The sequence below is a fragment of the Cephus cinctus genome, unplaced genomic scaffold (genome assembly GCF_000341935.2).
Source record: "Cephus cinctus unplaced genomic scaffold, Ccin1 Ccin1_scaffold0265, whole genome shotgun sequence".
NCBI lineage: Eukaryota > Metazoa > Arthropoda > Insecta > Hymenoptera > Cephidae > Cephus > Cephus cinctus.
In genome coordinates, this window is record NW_014332976.1 from 495,269 (window position 1) to 512,731 (window position 17,463).

Consider the following 17,463-nt stretch of genomic DNA (forward strand, 5'->3'; position numbering starts at 1 on the left):
CCTGGCACGCCCGGACACTCTTCTTCGGCTTGCTAGCTGTCTGGCATATCACATATTCCCATGTCCCGAAGCAGCACGTAGATACGTGAAATCTCGTAGCAGACGCTGACTATGCCTATATGTATACAGGTATAGAAACTTCCCCTAAGAACCCGAATGCACCCGAACATTCCCGAACGCAGATGCCTTCTCGACTGGATATATTATATGCTGTACCATATAATATACATATATTATACTAATCATCACGGACTTCCCTAAAGGATCCTTTAGACGTGACTATATACGTATAGGCATACGTATAACTATTAACACACATGCACAATATACCATATGCATTCACGTACTGTTGCTCCACTCGTTACTGGGTATATAAACATACATATGTATATAGCGAACCCCTGGAGCAATGTAGACTCTCCTATTCCTCTCATTCCCAATGTCGTATCCTTTCGAGCGAAATGGATGCGACTACGGTATACACCTATCGCGACTATACCAGTCATACGGTATATACAGATATACGTACAAATAGGTTATATTACGTTACGTACTAGACTTACGTACCGGAGCGGCATTATCTAAAGGTAGATGCATTATTCCGCTGAAGTAGTTATTCGCAATCTGCGCGCGGTCTAGTTTAAAGTTTAAACCGGTTTGCGCGTAACGCTTACAATGCTTATGCAGTAATTTCGAGGGTTGCGCAAATAGTTTATATGCGAAATTGAAGAGGGGATTCGGGATAACCGAAACTAGTTTATTTACGCTGCTTTACGCGTTAGCAGGCTCGCGCGTACATTTCACGTTAACATTGCTTGATTAACTATGGCTAATTATTATCTATTGTTCAATTAAAAATTGACTATGATTATTATCTCAAAAATACAGAACGTGATTTAAGTCTTGATAATTCTACCTTATTATTTTCCTGCTTATCATTGTGAGTTATAATTATAAAGGTGGAATCGACAGTGGGAATTACTTATACGTATGTTTAGTATCACGTCGATAGGTTGGTAATACTGTTTATATCGAAAAATAAATTCGTACACGTTATTCATGCCTTCTTAACAATTTCACAATTATTTTTTCTATCTGCGTGAACCGACTATTGTCAGATCGATTGTGCTACTCCACTTGGTGTATGGGTGCACTTACAGTCACCCAGTAACTTCTAATCACCTCTGTCGGGAACACTTTGGGCGCTGATCGACGGTTAACGTGGTTCGCTTCCGGTGACGAACGTGGTTCCTTACGTGTAACCTGCTCCGAATTTCGTCAAGCAAGAAATGGGCGAAGAAGGGTCCATTTCACAAGATTTTTTTATTGATCTCTTTTCCCTTTCTATACGTGCTTCCTTCCGTTTCCACAATTTTTCCTTTCCTACATCCTTTCTTGGCACTACTCTTCAACGCGACTTGCACTGCTGTTGATCATCTGTTACGCTCAAAATACGTGTGCTGGTCCAGCCTAATAAAACACACAAAGAAATACAGTCGAATGTTTTTACGTCTCGAATCAATAAAGATAAAAGTAAAGGAAAAGAATCAACAGTAAAACTTATGAATTGATTACAGCAAACTACAATTGGTAATCGATCGATAAGAAATTCGAGTTTTCGTCGTGTATACAAAAATTCTAAAATACGTGATTTAAGGTCATATTATTCAATATACAAATCAGTTTGCATTTCGATCTACTGCAGATCTGAAACTAGTAAGATCATACAGATGGGGAAAAATAATATTGAAACTGTCAGGAAGGCATCGATAACGTGCAATGTACTCGTAGATACCTATACCTTAGGCTATATCTCAGCATCGTACAGTGATTCCTGATAGGTATAGTAGCAGGAGGCGCCTAGCAAGTTCATCTCGACACGTGGTTTTTTTTTTTAGATACAGTATGAGGAGTACCAGCGCAACACATGTGCTCACACGCGTCGAGCTATATTTACATAATGGAGGATAATCTCACCGATGCAGGCCAAGAGGTTGAGGAGCTGTTTGGTTTTACGAGTTCTCGAAAATATGAATGGACTTCTTGTACCCACCTGCGTGATTGGATGCGTGATTACGTAGTGCGTCCGTGACTGCTCAACGAACGAGTGCACCCTCGAAGAGAGTTTGGGCTACTCGTAAGATTAGAAAATGACTAAGACACTCTGACTCGAGTGTATATTCTTACCTTGAAACGAGGTTCGAGTCAGGTGTCTTCTCTTTAATTGACTTACCTGGTTTTCTCCCGTGCACTTCTTCGTGTAACTATACTTCAGTGCTCTGAAAATGTACCTGTCACACTCCCTAGGAACTTCCTAAGTAATTTCGTGTAAACACTACGTAAGACTAGTGCAATTGTTTAGAAAGGAACTACGGGTAGCATAGATTCTTAAGAACCTGCGATATTATAACTCGATTAAACTTCTAATTAATATTCACACAAGACACGACACGCGTATATTAATTACCTTTAATGGGTAAATAATCTTTTTTTTTTTCTCTCAAAAGTTCCATTCAGATTTGGACTTTTTTTCTCATCGGATATAAAATAATTCTTCAGTCAATATGATAGCTGCGCTCACCAATGTAGAAATCGATGAAAATGACTGTCTGGAATCAATGGGGCAGCTTACCTGTAAAATAAAAAAAAATTTATATGAAACATAAAAAATGACTAGCGGATGGTGATTGTTATTTTTTCTCAGCTAATTCAATACGCGACACGGGGTTATAGGTATACCCAGGTGGATAAAGGGGAGCAAGAAAATTAATGGGGTTAATAATTTTTCATGGCGTGGTGCCGTATCTTTCGGCGACGGGCTATTGGAAATAATTGTAAAGGAGAAGTGAACGCACAAAGGGTATACGGAAAGTGATCGTGCGCCGACAGTGAAATTTATTATCGGCACGGCGAATAAGTCACTATCATACGTAGTGTAGGCTCCGTCGTATTATCAGGCCATTATCTTTTTACGGTTATTTGATAGGCGCATTGATGTTACATACTGTGTGTTATGCCCATGTTATGAATATGTTTAAGGCCGGTGGGCAACGCTTTTGCGCTTGTTTCGCGCGCTGCCCGCCGCAGGTCGTTTTTCTACAGCGTGGCCCTGCTCTTGTTTTCGAATTATGTAAAATTTATAGCTGTTCCAATTTTCGGCATGAATATTGGATGATGACGCTGTAAATCTGGGGGTTGGAATAATTGAATACCCAAGTTGTTTACGGGCGATAAACGTATTAAAACTGATGGATGGGATGCCCCCGTCAATACAGTGGCGAATTAAAAGAGAAAAGGGGGGAGGAGGAGGGGGGAGAAAAAAGTCATCTCCGAATTACGCGGATCATCCGAAAATCCACGTACAAGAGGATTAAACGATTGTTTAGAAAATATAAAGGCGGACGTTCAATTAAATCGTTCGATAGCCATAGGAACATTCTCGTGTTACCGCGTAACAGTATAATGACGCGATGCAACGCATGTACTTCTGAGCATGAAATTAGGCAACTTAAAAAATCCTTCCAATGTATAGAAATTGAATACAATCAAGGCGACAAGCAAGTCGTCGCCCTACGTCGTTATTAATTACTAATTGGCCGTAGATCCATGTGCCGGTTATAAGATATACCCAGTGTCTCCTGGACTCGTATAATTAGTTGGGGGGATCATTAAGGATTTATTTACAACTCTTACAATGCCTCGCTGATCTCCGCAGCGATACCGGCCAGACTTTTCGTTCTCTCGTTGCTCGCACCCACCTCGGCAGCATTGGAGCGGTCCCCTGTGTCCCTGGACCCAAGGCTTTGTACTCGGAGTATTTTTAGCCCTTAATTAGGCATTCTCAGAACCAATGGCACTCGTTCCCAAAGATCACCATACATCACCCTGACCATAAATCCACGGAGCTCAAACGGTACCGTACCAGCACTGACAATCCTGCTCCACATTGACGTATCCAATACTCAATTTCTCTGCTACCATTCCCAGATTAGTAAATTCGAGTGGAAACGTTTCAGAGTTGCGTCCCACGTCTTATTTTCCCGACTATACCGTCCGTCTTGGAACCTCGATATACATCACCAGGGATCAGTCATCCATCAGTATCCAAAAGCCTCTTCCGTAAAGCTATTTGTGAGTTCACAGCTATATGCGCTAGGTCAAATCCCAAGGTCATCAATAGACGGCAGGAAGTGAGGTACTCGAAGACGAACGTCGGAAGAATCAGGCAAGCCAACCGAAGTATGACTGTCCATAGACGTATGAATCCTGAGAGATAAGAAGACGGTAATGCTGTGCAATCATTATATCCGTGGCTACACACTCGTTATTAGCGAAAAACTAAAATGCTCTTCGCCAGACAGTCTAGCGCTGTAGCGTCTGAAGTCTGAAGTGCAGTGCAATCTCAGCCTGTAGCGTCCCGACCCTCTGTCCTCCGGTCCTCCTGTCCTTCTGTCCTCCTGTCCTCCTGTCCTTCCGTCTGCTGTGTGAACTGGCTCCAGCAAAGGGCCGTTGGAGGATGCTAGAAGAGGAGACAATCAGACACGCTCCGAATACCAGGCGAGCTGAGCGGAGGCCTCCGGCGTCCAGATTCTCCTGGATCCTCTTTCTCTCCAGCATCCCTCTTCCTCTCTCGTCTATATAATCTCTCCAGCAGCTTCTACACTCCTGGGCGTCGGGTCTACTACTGCGGCTTTCTGTCTCTCACCTTTTCCTTATCAATCCCCTCCCCCCTCCCTCACACTCTCTACATAGATAAATATACATAGATGTATGTATATATATACACAGCTTATTCTTCGTCTCTACTTCGTTCCTCTCTTTCGCCTGGATCTGCAGCCCACTCGACTTCCCGACCAATAAAGAGGTATGAGTACTATATGTACCCATTCCTGGTTGGGGTCACGGTCCACGTTAATGGTGGATATAAATACCACGGGAATGCACGCAAACGCACTGGACCGCGCCAAGTGCTAAGTATGATCGGTTTATAAAATACGTCCGCGATTTGTGTTCCATAACGGTACGTTTGTCTTTTAAGATGACGTTCTTTCCTGGCTTTTCTTTGGAGTCATGTTCCCAGGTTTAATCGTTTTATACGTAGTCAGTTTGAACGGACACGTTATTGGTATGCGATGGAAAAGGATGAGTATTCGAGAAATTATGTGTTTTACCATAAGATGTCCGATGATTTTATTTATTAAATAGCTCCGTGTTTATTGGATAATAATCCTGAATCTTTGTGGATGATATATTTTTACGGGACTACCTGATTGTATCTCATTCTTCGAGTAACCCTACAACTGCACAATAATGGTAAGTAAGGAGAAGGCGTCAGAAAATATTTTCTCACTGTTCCTGGACACTCCTTACCCAAGATCTTTTATAGATAAATCGGTTCTTGCTTTTCTTCTCGTGCTCCACGACTTTTCTTCACTGTACAAAATCCATCGCAAATTGTCTCGCGAACTGTCTGAAATTGGTTTCTGGAAAACGACGTCGCTTTATTATACTGTAGCAGAAAATGGAATTGTGACAGTTTGCTGGAAATTAAAGTACACTATAGAAGCCACAAGCACGTCGGGTCGAAACATTTTGGTATCTTCATTGTGCGAAGTTATTCGATTTAAATTAATCATTCACGAATCAGTCTGTGGACTTGACACGCGACTTCTACGATCAAAAGGTACTGGATTAAGGGCATTACAATGAATACTAATCGCATTGTTAATTTCCCTAGAGTACAAAGTACAGAATATGAGATGTTGTATTAACTTCGATATTTCAGGGAATAGAATTATGGAAAATAGAAGAGTGACTTGTCACTTTCAACTACAACTTTTATTACTTTTTACAGAACGTGACGTAATCCTTAATGACAATGTTTATTCAGTTCTCTGTCTACAGGCATATATACGTAAGTCCGATTCTGTCGAAGGAAATGTATTTCAGGCATTTACTACTTAAGGTTATTATTATCTCGATTAATTTTATAGATCATAAAATGATGAAATATATGGCTATTACTTTTTTGGTTGATGATTCGACTTGCGTAACGGTACTCATTGACGTATTCCATAAAATGATATTTATCTACAGTCACCATCATTGTACTATACCATATTCTATATTATAGCTTATATTCGATAAATAAAAAATGTTGATATTTTTCGAAATTTCATATATACAGGTGGCATTTGAAAAATTATAAAATTTTTATCACGTGACCTACACACAAACTATCACTATTAAAAACGGTAATCATAAGGATAAAAAGTAACGTTCATCAATCGATATTTTCTACAACGAGGTTTAACGGACGTATCCATTAAATAAATCAATGTGCGTAACGAAAAGCACTGACCAACTAAACGTTATATATTCAGGAGAACCAAATAGGCGGTATTATATATTTATGATGGGTTTACGAAATTCCCGAATTTATTATCAATTATTTGACGAAGTTCTATCTGTGAGTTGAGACTATTGTATACAAAAAATTTTAATCAAATCAGTCCGTTTTGAATTCATTATACGTTCAGTATAATAATACGTATACACACGAAATGCAAAAGCAGGTGGAATAAACCATTTGACTAAAGCAGCATGTAAAAAACAGTTTTTACTAAAAAGCACGGGGTCAACGACAGGGCTCATTTCCATTAGCGCCGTAACTATAGCCGCCCTGCCGTCCCTGCCGCCGCTACGTTGAGTCCTGAAGGACTCTTCGTTTTTGCACCAAGTCCTCGTGCGCCAGTCGAGAAGAGAAGATAAGGGAAAAGCCGCGCTTTGCATTCAGCGGTGAGCCAGTGGCACATAAAGTAACATAACACGAGGCCGGAAGCCCGGGGCAACGTTTTCTTAGACTTTTGAAAAATTTCCACCATAACTCACGAGATAACAGTACCGTCTCTCAAATACATTATTTACCAAGATGACAGTAGCTACATTTTAGTGATAGCTACATACGTATTTATGCCTCGCTGAATTGATTAACCAAATTGCTTCTCTTATTTCTTCGTATCTTCCTTTTTTCATTCTTAGTGACGTCAGCCGCACTTCCGGGACGCGCATCGACTTGGGACCAATCCGAATCAGGAAATACTTCATCGATCTAGAACATTCGGATTTTTGCTGAATATCTACTTAGCGTACGCTAATATCTGAGCCGGGTGCCCTCGCGATGCTAAGGAGTGTCGTATAAATAGCCATGAAAGTAAGCACCCTTGGCGAATCCAAATCGAGGGTTCTCGAGGCTCGAGTGAGCGCGCTGTAATTTCGCTGGGTGGGACACGACGAGGAGAGAAGAGAGTCGCGAAGAAGAGAATAAATTCTAGAATGTCAGCTGCCCCATGCCATCTCGCAAATAGGCCATAGAGTCAGAGTGCTTCATATAGGCGCCGGGGGACCTTCCACCTTCCACCTTCAACCTTCTCCGTTCCTGATATCAACTTTACCCTCCACCCTTCACCGTTACGCTTCTGCCCTCGACTACGCCGAGCCACCCTCAACCATCTCATACCTTTCTCAACCACCCGAAACCTCCCTCAAGATGCCGTCGGTTATTTACTTTTATCCAAAATCGATTCAGACGCTACCGTGGTACTCTATATCTGTATCTAATATATCCATCGAGGACGGGAACTAGCGATGCTGCGCTCTTGGCAACATATGGCGAATGAGTGCCGCCGGTGCAATGATTCATAACAAAAAAAGAAAATAAAAAAAAGTTTCCAGGGAAAAAATATAACTAGAAAAATTAAAATCCCACGTTTCGAGTCACTCCTTATCGAAAGTTACTATAAATCAAATCAACAGAGTTTACCCGATAAGAAAATTTTCACTCGATCGATTCGTACCGAAAAAAAATTAGATTCATCAACAATTCGATCTGTTCCGTTAAAAGTCCCTGCGATCGGTCCAAGAGAGATCAAGAGCGCAACAAACCATAATACATTTATTCCTCTTGTCACGAGGATAGTAGCTTAGCTTAATTCCGCTAACTTCCAAAAATCTCAAGGAACGTCCCAAGTACTTACGTAATTACGCTCTATTGGCTTCAAGGATAGAACGAGTGGATGAAGAGGACTTTGCGTAAACACAAAGTCTCTCAAGTGCCATTCACATCTTTGTCCATTGAGATTCCAACCTGATCGATCGTACCAAGTCAGAACGTTTAAGTCACATCTACAAGGATGAAAACTCAGCGACGTCAATACTGCCAACTCTACGACAATTTAACACGATTGAGTCTATATGATCGTTGCATACATTATACCCTGTGACTTGACGATAAAAGCACTCACCAGGAGTTGAGCAATGGATAGTAGAGGCTACCTAACCGGCTCCCACAGCGTCTTTCTCGTCTTTCCACATAGACGAGTCCTCCTGTCACTAGACGGCTGTCATAATTACCCAACAATTACAAGCCGAATCTTAGCCCGACCCTATCGCTCTTTATCGCTCTTGGCTTCTTCTCGCATTTCTTTTTTTAATTCAACGACCTTCTCTTATTTTCTTTCTGCTTCTATCGCGCCGGACCAATCGCGTCAGATCGATTGCCTTATGATGATTGATGACCAGGAACGGGTTCATGCCAGTGACGATAGCGACCTGAGCGTCTTTCCTGGAAAGATGGGCCCTCCTGCCGAGACATCAAGGATCCGATATCTATCCGCTTCGATATTCCGACAGAAGAGACAACGTTTTATTAGAATGAGATTTGACCTTCGTAGCCACTTAGAATAATAACACGACTATCTAATTATGTATTTATATGTTGATAATCCAATCTTTTTTCAAGGGTTGCCGGCTGTCGTGTGATTTCATAGCGATAGAATTCGCAGGTGTACAAGGATTATTTACGTTTAGTGGTTTTTCACTTTAACGTTACATAAACCCTTGGCTGATGGGATAATCAATATCGAGAAAAAACCTGAAGAAAACCTCAACGAATACCTCAGTGATATACGCAGCTTCGTGACAGGTGTACGCACAATTCTGTATATACTTTCTCAAGTAGATAAATGATATTATGGGAAATATAAAGAGATATTTGAATAAAAGGTAAATTCGCATTTACACCAACAGCGTGTGAAAGCTGTTCTTTTTTTGGTTAAATCATTTTTTTTTTTTTCACTAGCAGATAACCATTCGTTTCATCTATATTATCTATATGACTATATGAATAACGATGGCATGCAAATGAGTGTGGTGGTCGATTTAAGAACGGTGCAACTTAAAATCGCGTGCGGACGTGGCACGAGCGAGAAATTATCCCAAGATGAGAAAGGTATACGGAATTCCGTAAACGCGTGGTATCTGGTAACCCTCGTTGAGGTAGAACCTTTGGGCAAGAAAAAGTTTTAAAAAAAAGGGGTACAGGGTAAAAAGAGAGGAAAATGAATAAAATTGAACGCTTGGAGTGTAGCCCGAAAACTCAGGGCACTACGTTTCCCGGTGAGGGAGTTAATGGAAGGTTCTTTCGATCATTGCCATTACAGCTGTTTGGCAACAGCTGCGAGAACGGAGGTTAAAAAACGTCGGTATGGTAAAATAATATCCCAGAATTATTCAACAGACTCTTTCTCACGTTGCTGCTAGCAGGGCCCTTAAACGCGACTGCTGAAAAATAGGCTCGTTTCTGGTTTAGTAGAATTTTACGAGAAACTTCCGGCGATAGCAGGAGGGTTGATCTCTTGATTAGAATGCTGAATGATAACGTGTAGCGTAATTTAAGATCAGACATAACTATAGTAGATCTCTATAGCATAAAGATCTCTCGTGTCAAAAATTATTAGTTTCTGATAAGTGATAACGCTGTAAATTCTATAGAAAATTATTAATCTCGAGATCACTCGTGTAAATGGTCATGTAGGTAAAACATTCTCGTGTTTCAAAAATAGCTTCTGAGAATTTAAATTTCCTTTAATAAAAAACAGCAAGGCGCCTCATCACGGCTTGTGTTTACGATTCCATACAGAGACGCTAATCATAATCTGAGTATTTAAGGTATATTTTCACGTTGGGTGGCACGCGGGAATTCTGTCTAATGATCGTACGAGACGAGAAACCCGCATATATGAAGGATATAAGAATTCGGCTTTGTTGGAGTATAGATATCGCCGCTAAATAACGGATTGTCGATCTTATGCGATATCCATCTTACTTTATTTGAAATTTCTACGAATAAAGTACAGGCAAGTGAGATACGAGTTACGGAGTTTCCACACTCTTACGGTAGTAAATGTATTGTATATTACACGTGTATATATATATTTCTCATTTTTCTTCGTTTCTCATATTTTATACATATGTATGCATATACCAGCAGATAAATATTGCTGTCACACGTACGTGTATATATATACAATCTCTTACAAACAAGAGTCGGAATTTCGTAGTCATCTTTAAAGCAGAAACTTATTTACCTCGTTTTCAACGTTGAAGAGGAGCTAAAATATCCTCGGAAATCCAACGAAAGGATGTATATCTAACTATGCGGAGCGACGTGTAAACATGAAAATGATCTAGGTCTACTAGGTATAGTATACAGTTTATATACATCCATAAGCTCGAAGTAAACCTACAGAGTTAAATGGACCCATAGGATGAAGGCTGGATACCTAAGGGTGGTGAACGATACTGGCTAAGGGGAATAGGAGATTCCTATACTATATGAATCCAGGAGTTGATGCTTTTCAAACAGTTGGGGTTGCCGCACGCTCCCAGAATGATTTACCATCCACTCATCCTGAGGGTGGAAGAGTTCTTTGGGAAAATATTGATCACTCGCTTAATCTATATCACGTATACAAATATATGTATACCTGCGTAGCTATAGAAATTGATACGAGACACTACCCTATCCGGTTTCACTGGTCATTTATTTCAAAACAAAATCGCCGCTCGCAACGGACCACACTTCTGTATACTATCGCCAACCAGTGGAAATGGTATTTCGATGTCATTTCGTTAGTTCATTCGATGGCCGCAAACTAATCTTCGAGCGCTGCTTGATAATATATCGTACGTAGATGGTACAACTCACCATGGGTCCTGAGAGGCTTCGATAACGTATTGATATTGGAGAAAAAGATTAATATACCCATACAGGCTTTTACTCGCGTTCCTAGTGTAGTATGTGCTGGTATTTGTTTGCGTTACCGATAGGAACGTGCAATTTTCCATGGTGTATTACGGAAAATTGCAGAGCTTTATCGTCAGGTAAAAGCTACGCTATTTGTAAAGATACTACCACAACTACCTATTGCACTGGTTTTTATTTCTTGCTGGAATAATACAATAATGTATTGTGGTTATACAAGGGAACAGAACGCGTATTATTATATAGTAACGGGTACTGTAGTAACGAGTGAGACTCGAAGTCGATGAAAAATATTCATATATTAATTTATTAGTTTCTTTGGAAATTTATTTCAGCTGGTTTGTAGTACCTGTTTCGAGCCTCATCTTTAAGGCTATTACCCATCGATTTCATTGTTCTCACGAAATACGACCGTTCGGAATTCGATCGATTTCAGGAACTAGGAATAACTGAGAACTGCCTTGTTGATGGGTTGGTTTATGTAACAGCAAAAATTCTTTATTATTTGCAACTAGTAAGCCTATATGCTCATTCAATAGTGCAATTTGCAGTTTTCTGTTTCGGTCAACCGTGATTTTTTCGAAGGACCACGAAATTACTGGGGTATAAATTTGAGTTTTTTCTTTTTTTTTTTTTTCACTGACAGTAACGCACGTTGCATATGCATACGGGGGTATGTTACTATGGCCTATACGCGATGGAAGTAGGTTGAGGCTGATAGTTTAGCATATTTCCAAAGCTCAGAGCTGTTTTGGACGTAAACGTGATTTATCTCATTACACATACTAATTTCGTGAAACTCAATTCGACAAAAAGTTCTGTGCGTCGCTACGGGTAGTTTGATAAATTACATGTTTCCACTCTCAAAGGAAAATTGTATTGGACCCTTTCACCCTTGACCGAGAAAGCAAGTAAAATTAATAAAGCCCCCTTTGTCGTTCGGATCCTTGATGTCCCATTTACATGCCTCCATGGTTATTGTCGCGCGATTCGTTGAATTCTCGACTGTCTATATCTAATTGTAAGTCGTCCACTTAGATACGTTACACGCAGTTCAACGTGTTACTTACCATGAAATAATATCTGTTATACCCCTAATCTCTTTTATAGTTAGAAAGATCCTAATAGACCTATTTCATTTTGACTCTCCGATCCCTTGATATTACTTATAATAATAAATATGTAAAAAAAAAAATAGTTAAAAATTTCTTAAATACCAATCTTAGCATTTAATATATATATCGAATACAACTTACATTTGCTATTAATTCACAAAAGAGCAAGTGACCGAGATCAATACGAACTCTGACCGTAATCATCATCAGACTTTGCCGTCTTATTTGCATGTACTAATGAGGAAGCTATAATATTACGGGACGTTCGTAATGGATGAGCCAATAGCCGAACACGTTACTACACAGTCCATGGTGCAATACCCTGCATAACCTGCATAACCTGCATACCCTCGGGTGCTGCTTAGCGGTAACGATCCTCCCAGCAAGCAAAGAATAGGCCGACTCGTTGTTACCTCGGAATCTATAAGTTAGAGATCCGCACTATCTGCGCGGCGCAATCTGCGCCAGGCGTATGCAGATGGCGTGCCCATAGAACGTAGACTCCTAAGAGAAGAAGATCCCGGCAGTCCGTGGGATCTCGCGCGAGGATCACATAGAAAGGTAGCAATTGAACGTTGCTGCCTGGTTCGCCAAGAAAGTCCCGGCGAACCGAACGAGGAGCACCGTTGGCAGTCGGATCACGAAGAGGCGGCTCTCGATCGTGGTCGTCGAGTCGTGAGGAAGGCGACCAATTAGTCAGCGTTCTCCTTCGGTTTAGCTGGTGCATGCGAAACTCCTGGAGCAGCTCTCCCTCTAGGTATACATAGGTATGAGTATGGTACAGGCTACGGAGATTCCTCAGGTTGGTCTGGTTGCCCTTTTACTCGACGATTATCTCTTCGCCGCGGAACAGTGGAGCAAGAGAGAAAGCAGAGTGGTAGAGGTGTAAGTATTATCTGTGCTTTATTGTACATTGTCGGCATAAAGTTACCTCAAAAGCATAAAGAAACCTTAAGATATCCCAGGCTGGTAGCTAATGAATGATGCGAACGATAATGGGAGATGGTATCAGCGTTCGCTACCGTGCGTGGACCTTGCCAGCCGGCAGCATGACTGATGCCCTGACTGATGTTGATGACGCGCGTATGCGCGTGCAGAGATATTTTTCCTTCGGGAAATAAGAGCCTTTGTCTGCAGGTGGTAATCGGATATAAGGGGGGCCAACGCGTTACCGACAGCCATTCATTAGCGGCGGCTGACGATCGAATAATAATATGTTAAGTAATAAGCACTCATGACAATTTTACTTATCAATCATACAAAATCCAAGACTACTGACAGAGGCAAGATTGGTATCTCTCTAGGAGCCGCTCTCTCGTCTTTTCATCTCTTTTCATTCGTTTCCTCAGGGTAGCGCACGAGATACGAGCAGAAAGAATTGCCACCGTCCAATCGTATAGTAACAGCATATAGTATATTCGTGTGGACTTATAGAGCCTCTATCGGCTGACTGTAGTAGACACCACTTGCGATATATTGACCGATACCAGCGTACGTGCCAGCTTCGCTATCTCGCCTGTCGCTATGCGCATCTACGCCGCCAAGGAGTTATGAGTAGCCACTGGGACAGAAGCATGCAGTTGCGTATGGCTCGCTCCGTCCTGAGGGATAGGGGTATTCGTGTGCGTTTTTGAGAGGGAATTTTTGTTCTCTTGGAAAGATAGAGATAGAGGCGAGAAAATCCGTAAAATGAAATAAGAGTCCGTGCGCGCCGTTAAATCCGCTGAGGAAACCTCTTGAGCCCGCCTATTACGGACACCGCCTTTATATCGCTCCGCACCCACTTTACAGCTCGCAGAAGCTTGTATAAGAGAAACCGTGAGTTACCTTAGTGGGGATAGGTTCTACACTTTTTCAGCGACTGGTAGGTCCTATTCTCGATATTGAGGTATCATTTCATTATCTTAGATAGCGGAAAACCTATTGTCCTACCCTCTTCCGATGAAAAAGGGATGACAGTTGCTCGATAACAAACGGACGTCCAGTAGCAATAAAAGGGTGGAGGAACGACGGTACTCTCAAACAGGCCATTAGTAAATATTCAATTGGAATGGCTGTTTATACATAGGGTTTTATACATGGTGTCCGGAAAGTACACACGTTGACTCTTACAATTCTGCGTCGCTCTCGAACAATTTCACGGTCCAATTAATTGTTAATGGGACCGGACTAAGTGGCGGTGACGTGTAAAATTTCACACGCTCATTCGTTCGCAACGCGTAGTACCTTTGGGAATTTATATATGCATTTGTTTCATCGCGGTTTTTACACGAGAAAGAATATCGAAGGATTTCGCAAGCAAGATGATTTATAATTCGGTCCGTTTAACGTCTTGAATGAATTTATTGCCCTTTGCCAATATCGTTTATGTATCGAGTATTGAGGATTGTCTACGATCGCCACAAAATCCTCTGGATATACCTGGGGGGGGGGCAGAGTAGGGGAGGGGGAGAGAGAGAGAGAGAGAGAGAAAGGAAACAAATAAAAAATACCAATGGAAGTATCATTCCGTAACTGGAGGTGGAAATGTGCAAGTTTGTTGCTTCGATCGTCGAATTGTTTTATTTCCAACGATATTCCCAGCTCCGCTTTTCCGTGAAAGGGGCGATTTCGCCTGAGTCGGTAGCATAAGATGTATCTGTCGGTAGGTACGTGGCGTGCCAATGCATTTCTTATTTTCCGCAACGATCGAGCTCCGTCGAGCCATAGGATTCTCGTGAGATTCTAGTTCTCCAATGGCTACGTTCCCTATTCGTTTTTATACATCACTATCTATAGATACTATCCAGGCAACGTATTTACAAAAAAAAAATAATAATAATGAAAGCATAAAAGAATTTCATTCTTTCGCGAAAGTGGCTTACGAAAGAAGCAAAAGAGAAGTTGAAAACGTTAACGAATCATCCGTTGCATTCAATGCAATTTCGATGCATCAAAACGAGAAAATTTCATTTATTGTCTCTCATATCTACCTCGTTTACCTTCTCTTATAGCTATCAGCAGTTGAATAAACTGAGGAAATATGGGTTAAAATAAAAGGCAAAGAAAAACAATACCTCAAAATCTACCCACGGTATTGATATTATATATCGGGTGCTCCACTTTTTTCACGAGGTTAGGATCGCCGACTTTCGCAACGGTTTCTCAAAGTAAAGCCCAGGGCTATGTGGGTACAGTTCCTGGAGCAGATATCAACGGTCTATATCGTTATCTAGTGGACAACTCGGCTGGACATTGCTCGTGACCCAACTATTGATATACAGATACATCAATATGGCATCCAGCGTTATTAGCCCGAACAAAGAGATCTATTGTGCAGCCTTCTAAGAGACGTTCCGACTCTCACTGTACCGTGTGAGAGACCGACCAAATGCCTTCCTGCGAATGTTCCGGGTTCAAACGACCGAATGGCACCTTCGAAACAATACGTCGCACAATATCTACCTTCAGAATGAGCAGAGTGTTTCATGCTTTTAGCGTACACGACTGTGCATAACAACAGACAGGAACAAAATCGTTCGCAGAAAGGTTTTTCCAGGATATTTATTCTTCGAGACTTTAGCATTGCCATTTACTTCAACGACGAGACTTTACCTATTTTTTACATAAAAAACGAACAATGAAAATAATTTCTTTGAATTGAAAATGTTTACTCGAACGATTGCCGGACTTCACTTTATATAGACGCGCGGAAAACACTCGTATCTTAAAATCTATGAACGTCGTATATAACGTCAGTTTTACATAACTCGCGATAATAACAGCTTTCATAAGCAATTGCTTTTTACGACGATCTAATACTACCAGCGAGACTCTTGGAGTTGTTTAATAACATTCGGTATACATAAGTAATTAAAAGTTATTTTTAGATTAAACACTGCGAGGACGCTGTTACTACATACTGACGATACCTTCAAGATTTTATTTCTACTTCGTCAATATAAAACTTTTCTATTACAATTATTTTGATTCAAAAAAGTATGGTCCTTATTCCACTAATACTGATCGAGTAATATATTGTTATACTAATAATAATAATCATTTATACGAATAACTCACGTGTTCCGTGACGATTCACATTATTTCACTGAGAATATTATATTGTGAATGTATTGTGATCTAGGATATAGGTATGGCATATAACTTTTCTGAATAGCCAAAAGCGCACGTTCTTCGCACGTTATGTTAATCACATCGAGTTGGTTTCCTATACAATTTTCCCTGGGGATTATTAACATCGAAATGTGATTTAGTGAGTTTTCCTGAGTGGTTTTACGAATTCATAGAATATATATATATAGTATTATATATCGAAGCGTGCATATGCGCTTAGGAAGTTTTGACGTAAAAGAGAAGAAAAGTGAAATGTAGCTTTACAGTAGCGATTGCAGATATATGCAGCCAACGTCAAGAACACCGAAAGGTGCCATATCAACAGTGAGATTGCGTAATTCATTTGCGAAACACTTTATTATACAGTAGGAGGTCGTGCGCCGTCTCTAATAGTCTGAGATTAGAGATAAGCTTAAGAGAGATTGATGCACAAACGTCTAGAGTAGCACTGTGCTTATTTACAAGATAAATACTTGGCTCAAGAGAATAAAGAGAAAGTAACGAGAGAAAATTCTCCAGCTCCCGTCTCAAACTTCAAATCGAATACAGTCGTTTGGTGCCCGTCGAAATTTTCATAAACCGATTGATTATCGATAAGCTGATTATCGCTGAACCGTATTATCGAATCTTTATTACGTGCTCCAACGGCTCGGCAAAGTATAGGAGTTCTATGAAAGTTTAATTGAAATCCAGCCACGCGCGTTTCGTTCATTTTTACGAATCTCAAAACTTCCTCGAAGGATCCACAAAGCTTTCGTTATTCAACGCGAGCTTCCACTGCTTACTGCGGAGTTACTCTTTTCGGCTCTTCTTGACTTCTCTCTCTCTCTCTCTCTCTCTCTCTCTCTCTCTCTCTCTCTCTCTCTCTCTCTTCTTAGAGCATCCGCAATCAATAGACTCCCCCTTGAAGTTAGCTAATCGTCTTAATAGGCACTTCTTATCATGCACGTCCACAACTTCATAGCAGTTCGTTAGCTGTTCCTTTATCACATAGACAAACCGTCTTTGTAAAATAATACGGAACGAACCTTCAATCTTGCTCAAAATCGACAGCTTACAAATGAAAGAGTAAGAGAGTTGAAGTTGAGCGCAAAGATGATCCTTAATCCGAGCGATCCTTCCAGGTTAGGT

The 17,463-nt window shown here is 40.8% G+C and overlaps 2 long non-coding RNA genes across 2 annotated transcripts; one reads left to right on the forward strand and one right to left on the reverse strand.

Annotated features, from left to right (window-relative positions):
• Window positions 1–737: 737 nt before the first annotated feature.
• Window positions 738–4,671, reverse strand: LOC112494088. Its single transcript, XR_003059220.1, has 3 exons — window positions 3,694–4,671; window positions 2,468–2,632; window positions 738–1,470 (listed from the first exon to the last, which is right to left on the reverse strand). It is a non-coding gene; the product is annotated as an uncharacterized LOC112494088 (long non-coding RNA).
• Window positions 4,672–4,972: 301 nt separating this feature from the next.
• LOC112494089 lies at window positions 4,973–8,847 on the forward strand. The gene is made up of 3 exons (XR_003059221.1): window positions 4,973–5,313; window positions 7,042–7,213; window positions 8,801–8,847. It is a non-coding gene; the product is annotated as an uncharacterized LOC112494089 (long non-coding RNA).
• Window positions 8,848–17,463: the final 8,616 nt, after the last annotated feature.